Genomic DNA, 12229 nt, shown 5'->3' with positions numbered 1-12229 from the left:
CACCATGCTGCATCTCCACTTCATTCGCAATCACTGTGGTTTCTCTATTCTTCCTTTCTTCTTCTGCATTGGAGAATACGGAAGTAAGATGGAGAGGGCCCAGGATCCTAAGTCACCAACCCCAATCAGACTTTAAGAGAAACCTTTGTTGGTCAAGCCATTAAGATTGCATGATTTGTTTATTGATGCAGCTGACTTTAATTATCCTAAGTAATACTCTCTCCCTCCCTCCCTTGCATCCCCCCAACCAGTGCTTCCTTTTGTAACACTGATTACCTACCATAAACACACGTATATATTAATTGGCTCCTTTATTAGAATCCAAACCTTTTCAGAACAGGAAGTTTGTCCCAGGCACTGAGGATACAGCAATGAACAAAACAGACATGGTAGGCAACTAACAAATATTTGTTCAATGAATTTCCTCCCTGGAGTCAGCTCTTCTCAGTAGTTCTTCATGTGTCTGGGTCTTTTTGCCTCTGCCTCTCTGTTGCCAGCTATAACTAAATGCTTCTAAGGGCAACCAAATGACGCTTCTCTTCAAATCAACAACCTTAAAGTTAACAACCCAGAATAGTACTCCAGATTTTCTGAGATTGGCACATTCACCATTGGTTGATTTATATTTGGCTGTTTGTATAATATTATAAATTACACTATATTTATATTTACTTGAAAGCTCTTTGTAAAATATATCAAACTTACACAAATATATACATAGGATTTCATAATAACTGTCACTACTTAAAATCTTATTTCCTGCTGTATTTTCACCACAGCCCTTCCATGGACAGAGCAGATATTATCTCTACTGTCACAGAGCAGGAAGCCCAACTACAGAGGGGTCTCTGCTGACATTCTGTGGTTGGAGAGTAGGCCAGGGGCTACTCAGCTGTCCTGAGAACTTTCATAGTCTGAATCATAGATCTGCCCCCTGCTGGCTCCTTAAAACTTGATGGAACCTTCATACCTGAGAATTAATAGAAGGCCTGGATTCAAAGAAAGCACTAGGTCTGGAAGGAAGGCTACTTACTGTACCTCTACTTGGTTTCACCAGGAGTATAAGCTCCATGAGGGCAAGGATTTTATCTGCTTTGTTCACTACTGTATGCCCCCATATTAAATCAAATATTTGTCAAATGAATGAATGAATGAATGAATGAACAAATGAACTGTTCTGAACCTTAGTTTCTTAGTCTGAAAAATGGGAATAAAAACTCACTTCATAGGGTCATAGCTGGGCTTAATGACATAATAAGTTCATACAGTGTTCATAAGTTCACATAGTGCTGAGAGTGTAAAATTAATTTTAATATAATTTAAAATATAGTCCAATTATTAATTAAAATTAGTTTCTCAAATTGTGTAATTAGTTCTTGAGGTAAGTAGAGAGCTCACTGGCTTGGATATATTTTCATATTTGAATTTTGTGATGTTCATTTCTGCAGTGCTATGTATAGCTGAGAATGTACCACAAGTCTAAAAAATTTTCCACTACTATTAAAGAAATCCCTCATTTTTCAATACTGGACCTCTTTCAAACACAGCTCATTCCTACTCAAAAATCAAACTGAGGACCCTATCCAATATTCATTACCTGATAGTCCCTTTTATAAATTTTCCTCTTTCCTCAAATATGTGTCTCCTAAATTAACTCAGCTAGGGGCTGATGAGTATGTTCTTGTAGATACTTTTCTGTCCCCCTTTGAAATTGTGACCTTCTTTTCTTCCTATCATCAGTATATACACAATTTCATAGTTTGTAAGTCAGCATTCCTTAATGTTTTATACCAGAAGGCACAAATTGCCAAGCCACAGCCTGCATCTGGCCTAATGTTTAGTTTGACTTGCATTTTAAATGTAGAAGACTTCTCATTCATTAAAGAATAGGGATTTTTTTTTTACTTCTTTTGGAAAAAAAATCAGAAGATCAAAAGTGCGGGCCCTGCACTGGGACCTACCTTCCATCTCAGCCCCTATAGATCTAGGAGAGTTTGTCCTTCACACAGCTTCCAGGGTGAGAACAATCACTCCATTGGTATCATTGTGAATAATTCAAATCTCTCTCTGCCACAGCTCTCTTCTGAGTTCCACACTCATTTCCATATATGTTCTGGACATTTTCCATGGAATATCTACCAGTCTGTCCTTCCTTTTTTTTTTTTTTTTTTTTTTTTGCTTGCTTCCTTTCATCAAGGATATAAAGAAAATACCTGCTTTACCCCTCGTGGAGCTAGTAGGCAAATCGGCATGCATGGAAACCATGCTATCTGATATGGTTAGGTTGTATGCAGGAAATTATGGAACTTAACAGACCAGGGAGGGAGGTGGGGTAGTAGTCAGGGAAGGCTTTTTGAAACTAATGGAAGCTCATTTGATTAACTCAGGCAAAAGTGGGATGGGAGAAGGGTAGAGGATGACATTTTTTTCCAGGAGGGTTGACAGAAGCCAGAAATGTTAAGGGCCCATTCTGCTTCCTTCATTTATTGTACCAATATTTGAGGGTCTGCTATGTGTGGGTCACTCACTGTGCTAGTGCTAACCAAGACTGAAATGGTCCTGTAGAACTTAGAATTGAGAGGAGCCCAGGAAACCAAGTAGATAAAGGGTTATATGCTGAGATGAGGCATCTATGAGAGTCCAGGGAGGTGAGTGCAGTTTTGGATGTTGACTTTGAGGTGCCCACACCCTGGTGGAAATGCCCGGTAGGCAGTTACACAAAAGTCTGAACATCAAAAGAGATGGAGGCATGGAGTTAGAAGTTAGTCCATTGGTGGCAATTGAGGAGTTGTGAAATAGGAAATTACCGGAGTGAAAGAACTTACACAAGAAATAGGAACAGCAGACCGATGACACACGGCCTCCTTCAGTCACTCATTTTCTTCAGTAAGCATGAAAAGAAGGGATTGCATAGGAAAGAAGAAATGTGTGAAGTGGTATCTTAGAAAATAAGGGGGAAAAAATTCAGGGAAGAGGGGGAGAGATCATATCAGAGGAAAATGAAGAACATCCGTTGGGATTTAGCCAAAGAGGTCATTCAACAGATTCATGTGTCCCAACTCTGCTGGCTGACCCCAGACCTGCTGCCTCTTGGGTTTTTTCCTCTGATGATGTTAGCATGCAGAGGTGCTCCCACAGAGGAAACTTCGGTTACTGCTGACGCCTACTGCTGCTTCATCTCCTGCTTATACCCTGAAAGTAGCCCCTCTTTACCTGTTCCACTACCCCACACATTTAGGCTGCATTTCTAACTGTCATGGGTTGTAGCAAATGCCCCTCTGAAATGAGAGTATTACTTTTCTCTTCGGCCATACTAGCTTATTTGTCATTTCCTCGACAGGCTTTATGTGTGTCGAGATTTGGGACTTACCCATAGGCTCTTTCCTCCACCTGATGTACCCATCTTTTTTCATGTACTTAGCAAAACTGTTAGTCATCCTTCAAAATCCTGTTCCTTTTCCCCCAAGAAGCTTCTAGCAGAATAACTTATTCCTTCCCTTGAGTTCTCGCAGCATCCTGTTCATACCTGTTTGGTGGCATCTAGACCAGTGTGTTGCAGATGCATTACCAACCTACCCATCTGCCCCCTTTACATGGATTTCAGGATGAACACTCTAAGAGTTTGAGGTGATAGTTTTCACAGGCTGGCATTATCCTGGGTTTATATCTGTATTCTCTGTGGCTATCGTATAATGGCAGAAATACAGGAGATACTCAGTTCTTTCACGTTGGAAGTAACCAGATGTGTAATAGCTATAAGAAATGTAAGCATGTTATAAATGTGGACATTAGCCAACTTTGGGAGAATTGAAGGAGACGTTTTAGAATAAACAGTGAGTTTTAGTTCTAGATGTAAAAGTGGAAATAATCTTCTGTTTTTGTCCTATAGCTCAAAAAAGAAAAATATCATTTTTAAAGTTAAAATATAAGAGATTAGGAAGGGGGGGGAGGTATCATGGTACTCCAGGAAAGGAACCTAGTACTCTGAGAGAACCCTTACTTCCCTTATTGCTGATAATGTTGGCTCTCCCTGGAGCAGCTGTGTCCCTCATTCTCTGATTAATTCTAACAGGGCCTTTATCTCACTAACATATCAGAAGTCCATTCATTTACCTTGCCTGGAGATCAGAAATTACAGGAGAATCTAAAATTCAAAGAAGTAAATCAACAAACAAAGAATAAACAACCAAACAAAACCTAAGTGAAATTTTACTAAAGATTGGTTTTCACAATATATTGACGGCTCCTCTAAGACACCTATCAAAACATCCTAATGTCTAAGACAAGTAAATGACTTAGAAGAGAAATAATATGTACATAATAGAACATTTATCACACTAAGAACTTAACATAGCATTGTAAGAGAGTATTGCTATTTACAGATTACATTTTGCGGGGTTAACACTATGTGCTGATCTTGCAATCTAACCTACATGGACTGGGTACAGAGCAGATCTATTATTTAAGCATGAGAAATAAATGCTTCAAAATCAGATAGAAATAATATTTTAAGTAAGAAGTCATTAATTCAAATTCCTGCATGGGACAGGCAAGTCATGTTAACAGGCCTGGTGGAAAGGTCCCAAGGGGTAAGGACTCAGGGGCCTGTAGTGAACTAAGCAGAGTGCACCTCATTTAACAAAGAGACTCAACCCCTGCCCCTTGGTGACATGCCAGAAATGGGCCCTACATTGCCATATGGCTTGATTATTCTAAGAAGCCAATAATCTTCATTTGTATATAAATACGTCCTGATTTTTAAAACATTATGTGATTTCAATGACATGTCTCTGAAGACATTTACTCTATTGGCTTCTAGTTTGCAACACTCATTTTGAAAGTCCAAGTTACTTCTTACCTGCCTTAATCTTTGCTGGAGAAAATGTCTGAGCCCTGCAAGGGGATGCTGGGTAGCATAAACTGTGTTTCTCCTGGAAATGCTTTAAGATCTTCAAGGAGGTTGGTCAGGCCACAAGCACAACAGACATCTGGAGGAGAATCGCCCATTTCCAATCAAGGGAGTAAAATTGATTTTCCTCAGAGCAGCTGTGGACCAGCTCCTCCTTTAGAGAAAATTTCTGCTCTAAAATGACAAATGTCACTCAAATGTCTCCTGTCATAACAGGAAAAGGCAGGCTGCTTGGGATTAAACATTTTCCCCACCCCATCTATGCATATTGTCCTAGCTGAGAGAACATGTTTATAAAAATCAAGAGGAGGAAGGAGGAGTAGTGGAATGGATCAGATGACTTTTTAATGGCAGAGAAAGCACTGACATCAACAAATTTGCTTCAAGATCTACAGAGCCACTAAATGCCATCATCACAGTTTTCTAAACTGACTCAGAAATATACCTAGAGAAGAATTTGAAAAGGAAAAAGCATATATTGGATCCCTTTAATCTAGGATATTACACACATAAGTACACATATATCAGAGATAACTGCTTTTATATTGGGTAAATAAAAAAATAAGATTCAGGTAAATAAAACATTTTAATTGAATATGGACAGTTTTTAGGAAATCTTGTGAATGAATTCCTTAGGAAAGAATTCTTTTAACATATAAAACAGACATGTAGAGTGTCTTTATAAATTTACATTCCTATATAAATTCATACAAGTTCTATAAATTCATGTTTTTATATTAAATATCTGGAGATGAGTCTGATGGCTAAATTAGGCATGCAGAAAAATTATAAACCTGAAATATTTTTTTAAACAGCATTGTTAACCTTGTAAGCACATAAGAGGCTGAAGCTTTGAGCCTTGATGCAAAGAGGCAGGGTGTGTTGGGAGCTCGCAGAAGACCTAACACTGTGCCATTTCTGTGTCTAGAAGGAAGAGTGTTTGCACCACTGGGTGGACTATCAAAGCTGAGCTCTCAGGAGGAAGAGATTTTGCCTCAGTGAGATAATCAGCCTTTTCTCAAACCCAGCTGTCAGGGGGACCCGGCTTCAACAGTAAGTCAAACTACTACTAGAAGAAAATGGGACACACATTTCTGCCTAACTAAAGCATGACTTTTCCTTTCAGAGGAATCCAAAGAAAGCTATTAGCATTGCCTATTTATGCTGCTTATTGAAATCTGGGCTTCCATAAAATTTTAAGCCAACTTGGTTAACAAATTGAAGTATAGTCTGGATCTGAAATTTTATAAGTGCAAGTACTTGGAGAAGCTGCTTGCTGGGGAGAGCAGTGAGAAGGGCAGCTTGGGGATAGCATTTGTTCCCCATTCAACCTTCAACTGTATCTAATGAGAACCTATGATAAGAAAGGAAAAGAATCTCCATCTTTGGTACCAGTTGGTCCATAAATACTTTTCTGGTCTTCATGGAGGGGTAGGGTATAGGGAGAGAAGCAATTTGCAATAATACCAACCTTAGGAGTTAGATGACTCGACTGAAATTTTTCAGAGTATTTCTGTTGGTTTTCTTCCCCCTCTGTTGAGAGTCTTAAGAGCTGACCATGCTTAGTTCATCAACAATTTAACAAATATTTCTTGAGCACCTAAATAAGCCAGTAGTGGAGATAAAAATGTTAATAAATCATAGAAATCTATGGGGATGGGAACAGGGAGAGTTTTGGCAGAGAGAAATAGAAACGGATCATTTCAGACGAGATCGGGTGCGTTCAGGGTGGTATGGCCGTAGATGAAACGGATCATTTCAATGCAGTGTGTTAGTCAGGCGCACACATATATAGATATATATACAAGTGCATATGTTAATATGGACATATATGTATGTATTTATATGTGAGTTGTACGTATATATGTGTATATATACCTATAGATATATATTTCTCATGTGTATGTATGAAACACCAGGGGCTAGTTGTATGTAAATTACTGTGTTAATTATATTACAAATATTATCACACTTGATATTCATCTAAAAGGGTTGTTTTGAGGATTGCCATTCCCAAATTATAAAGGAGGAGAATGGAGACTCAGGATACAGGACTTTCCTAAGGCCAAAAACCTGGTGAGTGCAGTTGCAGGATTAAATCCAGGTGGGCCTGGTGCCAAGCCTCTGTTCTCAGCCACCTTACTAGACATCCTCTCGTATTAAGGAGACCTAGAAGAATAGAGGTAATGCCTGAGGTTTTGTTTTTTATTTTCTTTTAGGTATCTGTCTTTTGCACGGGTGTTAAATTCACAGAACTCAAAACTCAACAACATTAGAGTACACAGTGGGCAGTTTTGCTCCCATACTGACCACTGTCTACTTCCAACCCTCTTCCTCATCCTTGTCCAAAAGCAAAAACTTTTGTAGTTCCTTGTTGTTATTCAAGAGTTCCCTTACACAACATGTTTTTCCCTCCCCCTCCGTTACACAAAGAGGTACACTATACACATTGTTCTGCAACTTGCTTTTTAAATTTAATGATGTATCTTAGAAATACTTCCATGTCAGAATATAGTGTCCTCATTCTTTCTTATAGCACCATACCATCATATTATATGGATGTGCCATAATTTATTTAAATGTTCCATTCCCCATTTGATGGACCTTTCAGGGTACTCACTAGACCATGCTACCTTATAGAAATTCTCTTACCGCTGGTAGTAATTTTTCTGTTGTTTCTTTTGCATTTTCCTGGGTCACAATATTCTTTCCAAATATTGTGTTTCAATTTCCTTTCCTCATATCATCATGTCATTGGCAATTATAAGACCTGAGATTTTAAAGGAAAATGGCTTAGTCAAAAAGAGGATTAGTATTTGAGGCAGGGAAAATATCAAAAACACAAGGGTATAAAAAGCATGGTGGGTACTGAGAAATACAGGAAATCAGGAATATTACGGTGTATGATAACATAAGGTGAGGTGTAGAAGGAGTGAATAGGAACACATGCTGTAAGGAAATTGGGCTGAATGAGGAGGGAGGCATTTGAATGAGGGACATGACAAGATCAGGCAATAGGAAGACCGAACCATTGAAGGTGGCAAGGCTTAGGGAACTCTTGAATGATTCCAAGTGAAACATGATCAAGGTAAACAATGTTGGCAGGTAGAGAAAAGGGTAATAAAAATAATACTTATCAGGTAAAAGCCTTGATGATGCAGAGGCATGAAGATGGAGAATCTGGATGGACAGATCTGTAAGTGAGATAAAATGTATAGGTAAAGGAACAAGTTTTAGGAGGAAGAGGAGAAATTTGACTTTCAAAATGATAATCTTAAGATATACTCCACTAAACAAAAGGGACTGTGGCCACCTGAGTGGCTGGATAGGAGTCTTAGGCTCTTATTTGATAAGTCTTAGAGCTTGGACCTAAATGCAGCTTTCTGAATGCCAAAATCAGCAATCATTCCACTGGGCATGCTGTTTTTGAAATAAGCAGAGCATGTGAAAGAACATAATGAAAACAAGCACAGCTGATTAAAATGAAGAGAAAAACTTCAGGAGAAAATAGTAGACAGAGTGTGCTAGTAGACACACAGACTGGGACCACATAGCAGAATCCCCAATGGTTGGGGCTCTGACCCAGTTTAGGTAACCGAAATGTAGAGAATACAACAGAAAATAATGTTTTTTTTAGATTATGCACATTTTAAGTAATCCCTTTATACTATCTCTGTTGGGAAGGTAATCTACCATGAGCTTTGAACATTCCTGCACAAGCTTGCTTGGTGTATCAGGAAACCATGGCCCTGGCCACACTTTACTTAAGCCATTTCTCAGATTGTGTTTGCAAAGAACAAACTTGAAGAATGAGATAATGTCTCCCTCTAGAGCAAAGCAGAGGCTGTTTTCTGCTGGCTATAAAATAGTGGGTTCCCCAAGCTCAGTGTCCTCTGCTGTCATGCAACTCACTGCATGTACAGGCAGCCATCTGGACCCCTCTGGGTTGCTCCTGTGAGACCTGGTGGGGGAAGGGGCAAGAGGAACCAGTGCAAATGTGCTGGTGGTAGTGATGCTGCTTGCTGTGCCGTGAGTATTTAAGTCCTTTCTCTCTGAAGTATGAGTAGATATCTTCTGCCAGCATTCTAGAAACAGTAACAGGCTAATATATTAGCTTAGAAATAAAATAAAGTCATATCCTTGATCTTGACCATCCCTGCCCCTGACAATATTGGGTCATGGTACTTGATTTGTCCTTATCAGCTCCTGGGAGCCCCCTTAGCAGCCAAGAGATAGCTATGTTAGGAAAAAGAAGGTGAGGGAGCCCACTTGGCCCAGGCCCTTTTGTGTTTGAGCAGGCCTCCCACCAAACCTCCTCCCTTCATCCTCATTGTTTCTTCACGATATGAGAGGACATCATAGCTTGTGGCACTGTCACTATGAATATTGTTTCTCATGAACAGAGTGAGTGAGGCATTGTTCAAGATCTTTCTAAAAACCCAGCAAAGAATTTCCATTCAACCACTTCTATACTTCTGTCTCTCCAGTTTACTGATTATGCTCCCTACCCTGACCTTTTGCTACACCATCAGCATCAATCAATAGCTCAGAATCACCATCTCTGAGAGGATCAGAGAGAGCAGAGATCTGAGAGAGAAAATGCTGAACCAACTCAGGAATGTGTAGCAATCCATTAATTGCTTTCTCATTATTTTTATAACACTTTCCCCATGGTAAGTAATCTTTACTTTGGCCTGAGACCCAAAAGGCCCCCCACAGCCACAGGAGAAAGTGTAAAACAGAAATAAACCAGCTCATACAAGGCTTGGCTTATCATCATCTGATGGTTCACAAAACCTCAAGGCTTGAACTTGAGTTAAGCTAATCCCAGATTTCAGCAACCCCTCAGAAGCAAACATTTTTGAGGATGATTACGGAAGTCTCTGCTTCAAAATACTCCTGTAAACTATGTTCAAGTACAACCCCAACATTCAATGATAGACAGCACTATAAGGAGACAAGACCACGAATAAGATCCAACAGAAATGATAAAAAAAAAAAACGAATCTATAAGGAATCTATGCATTGGAACCATCAGATACAGACTATACAGCAATGGTTTCCATTTCCTCACAGAGATTTCCATGCTTGGCTGATGTGATCTTGAATGGTACATAAACTCTCACCTAATCAGTCACTTATCCTCTCCCCTCTGGTCATTCCCATCTTCTCCTAAAATTTCTCCTTTTCATTTTACCTTTTCTAGAACCTTCTCTTGTCTCTTTTCCCTCAGCCATCTTCTCTTCTGTTTCCCAAGTTGCTCAGATTTCCCTGTAATGGTTAACTATGCAAGCTCTGGAGACACCCTGCCTAAATACAAGTCCTGGCCCTACAGTTTCCCCAGGACAAGTTGCTGAGCCTCTAAGCCTCCATTTACTCATCTATCATCCACAACCCTCAGAGGGTTGTTATTAGGGTTATATTAATTAATACAGGCAAAGTACTTATAACAGGGCATGGTATTAGACAGTACTCAATGACTACTCACTATGAAACCCCCAAACCACTAAGCTTTAGTATTAGGGTTATATAGTCAGGGCACATAACCAGCTGATTCCCTCTTCCTGGAGCTTTTGATCTGGGTTTCACTTTATTCTTGAGCTTCTGTCATGACAGTCTCCCTGCCAACCCTGGCCACAGGGACCTACTGCCACTCTAGAGCTATGGCACAAACTTGAACAAAAATCCACCACTCTACCACACTCATCATCCAACTCTTTAACACCAGCGCCACATGTAGGGTCCAGAATGTCTTTTTTAATTAACAAAATACTGAAACAGAGCAAAAGAGGAAGCATATGAAACATAAACCCTTTGGCTTATGAGTACGGTCTCTGTTCCCACAACTCAAGCCTCCAGCACCCAGCCTGAGTGCGATTCTGCTGCCTGTATCAGGGCAGAGAAGTCCCCTCACAGCTTCTAAAGGTAGGGGAGGGAGGTGTTCATGGGCTTTTGTTTCTCACCCTTCACTCTAGCTCTAGCAGCCTCTCAGCATGCAGAAGAAACTGCGTGGCCTACTATGAGAGCTACCATCGGACACCTTGATTCTTCTGTGACTGAGGCTAAAGAATGAGTCTGATTGGATTCTGGTAGGAGAAGGTGGGTCACAGGACTGTGGAGACTGTCTAGAGGAATGGTGACTTGACCTCAGTTGGGCCTTAGTTCCTCTGTATGAGAAGATCATCCCCACATCAGACCAAATGTTACAAGAGTACCATGCAGGTCTGGGACGTGTTTGTCCTCACGTGCCCTCTTGCCAGGCTGCCTGCTTTGCTCTGTATCCTGGGGCCTGACCTCTGCTGGCTGCATTTCCCTGGCTTGCCTGTCAGCTAATATCCAGCTGGGTTTGGCCACTGAAGGTGCTGGAGGGAGACTGTTGAGTGGGAAGAAGAGAAAAGCCAGAGTATCCCCGCATCCCTATTCAGTTGCTGCTCTTCAACATCCAGCTTTCTCCCAATAGGCCCACCATTACCAAGTTCTATGGGTAAAACTAGCCTCTGACTTCTAGCAACACCGCCTCTTCCTTGTGACCCTCTAGACTTGGAATAGAAGTGGTTTCCTAATCTCTGGGTTGCTTCACTGTTGTCCTCCTCTTTTCCATTACCTGCATTACAATTTGCATGCATTAGATCCCTTATTTCAAGTAGTCATCATGGTTTCTGCTTCCCTGCAGGGGACTGGACTGATACAAACATCTTCCTGATAGCATAACCATGCCCTTTATACAGGAAAGAGTATGCGCATATGATAACGTGGACTGACATTAACCAGACATTCCTCTCTTTACCTGATGCGACAGTGTTGTAAGGGAAAAAGCCAAGTTTCATTTCCTCTCTTTCTTGTTTTCAAGCTCATTGTTAAAATTCCTGGCTCTGTCCCAATTCTCATCTTTAACCACCTCTTTGAACTAGCTGACCAGAAATTCTTTCATTGTGCAGAGGATCACTTACCATCTGCAGCACTGGGTTGCCCACATTCCCTCTTCTATATTTCTCTTCTACCTACTTTGGCATCCTTTTGTTGGGGAGCTTCACTTCTCACAGTGTCAGCTTTTGAGTGTATGAAAAATCTCAGATTCATATCTCCAGCCATACTTGTCCTCTAGGCAGGCCCTTGGAAAGAAAGAATGAGAACACGTGTCACCATGTCCTGCCCATCCATGGCCTAGCCAAGGCATATGGGATCAAGCTCTGTTTTTGTTCTCCTGTCTCCTCATATTTACACAGTGTCCATTCCCCCAAACTGAAACCCTTGAAATCTTTGGACTTCATATCTTGAGCAATATAAAATTGTCCTTGTCCTTGAACAGGAGGGTGATAG

The sequence above is a fragment of the Vulpes lagopus genome, chromosome 3 (genome assembly GCF_018345385.1).
Source record: "Vulpes lagopus strain Blue_001 chromosome 3, ASM1834538v1, whole genome shotgun sequence".
Lineage (NCBI taxonomy): Eukaryota > Metazoa > Chordata > Mammalia > Carnivora > Canidae > Vulpes > Vulpes lagopus.
Note: the sequence above shows the minus strand (reverse complement) of the source record.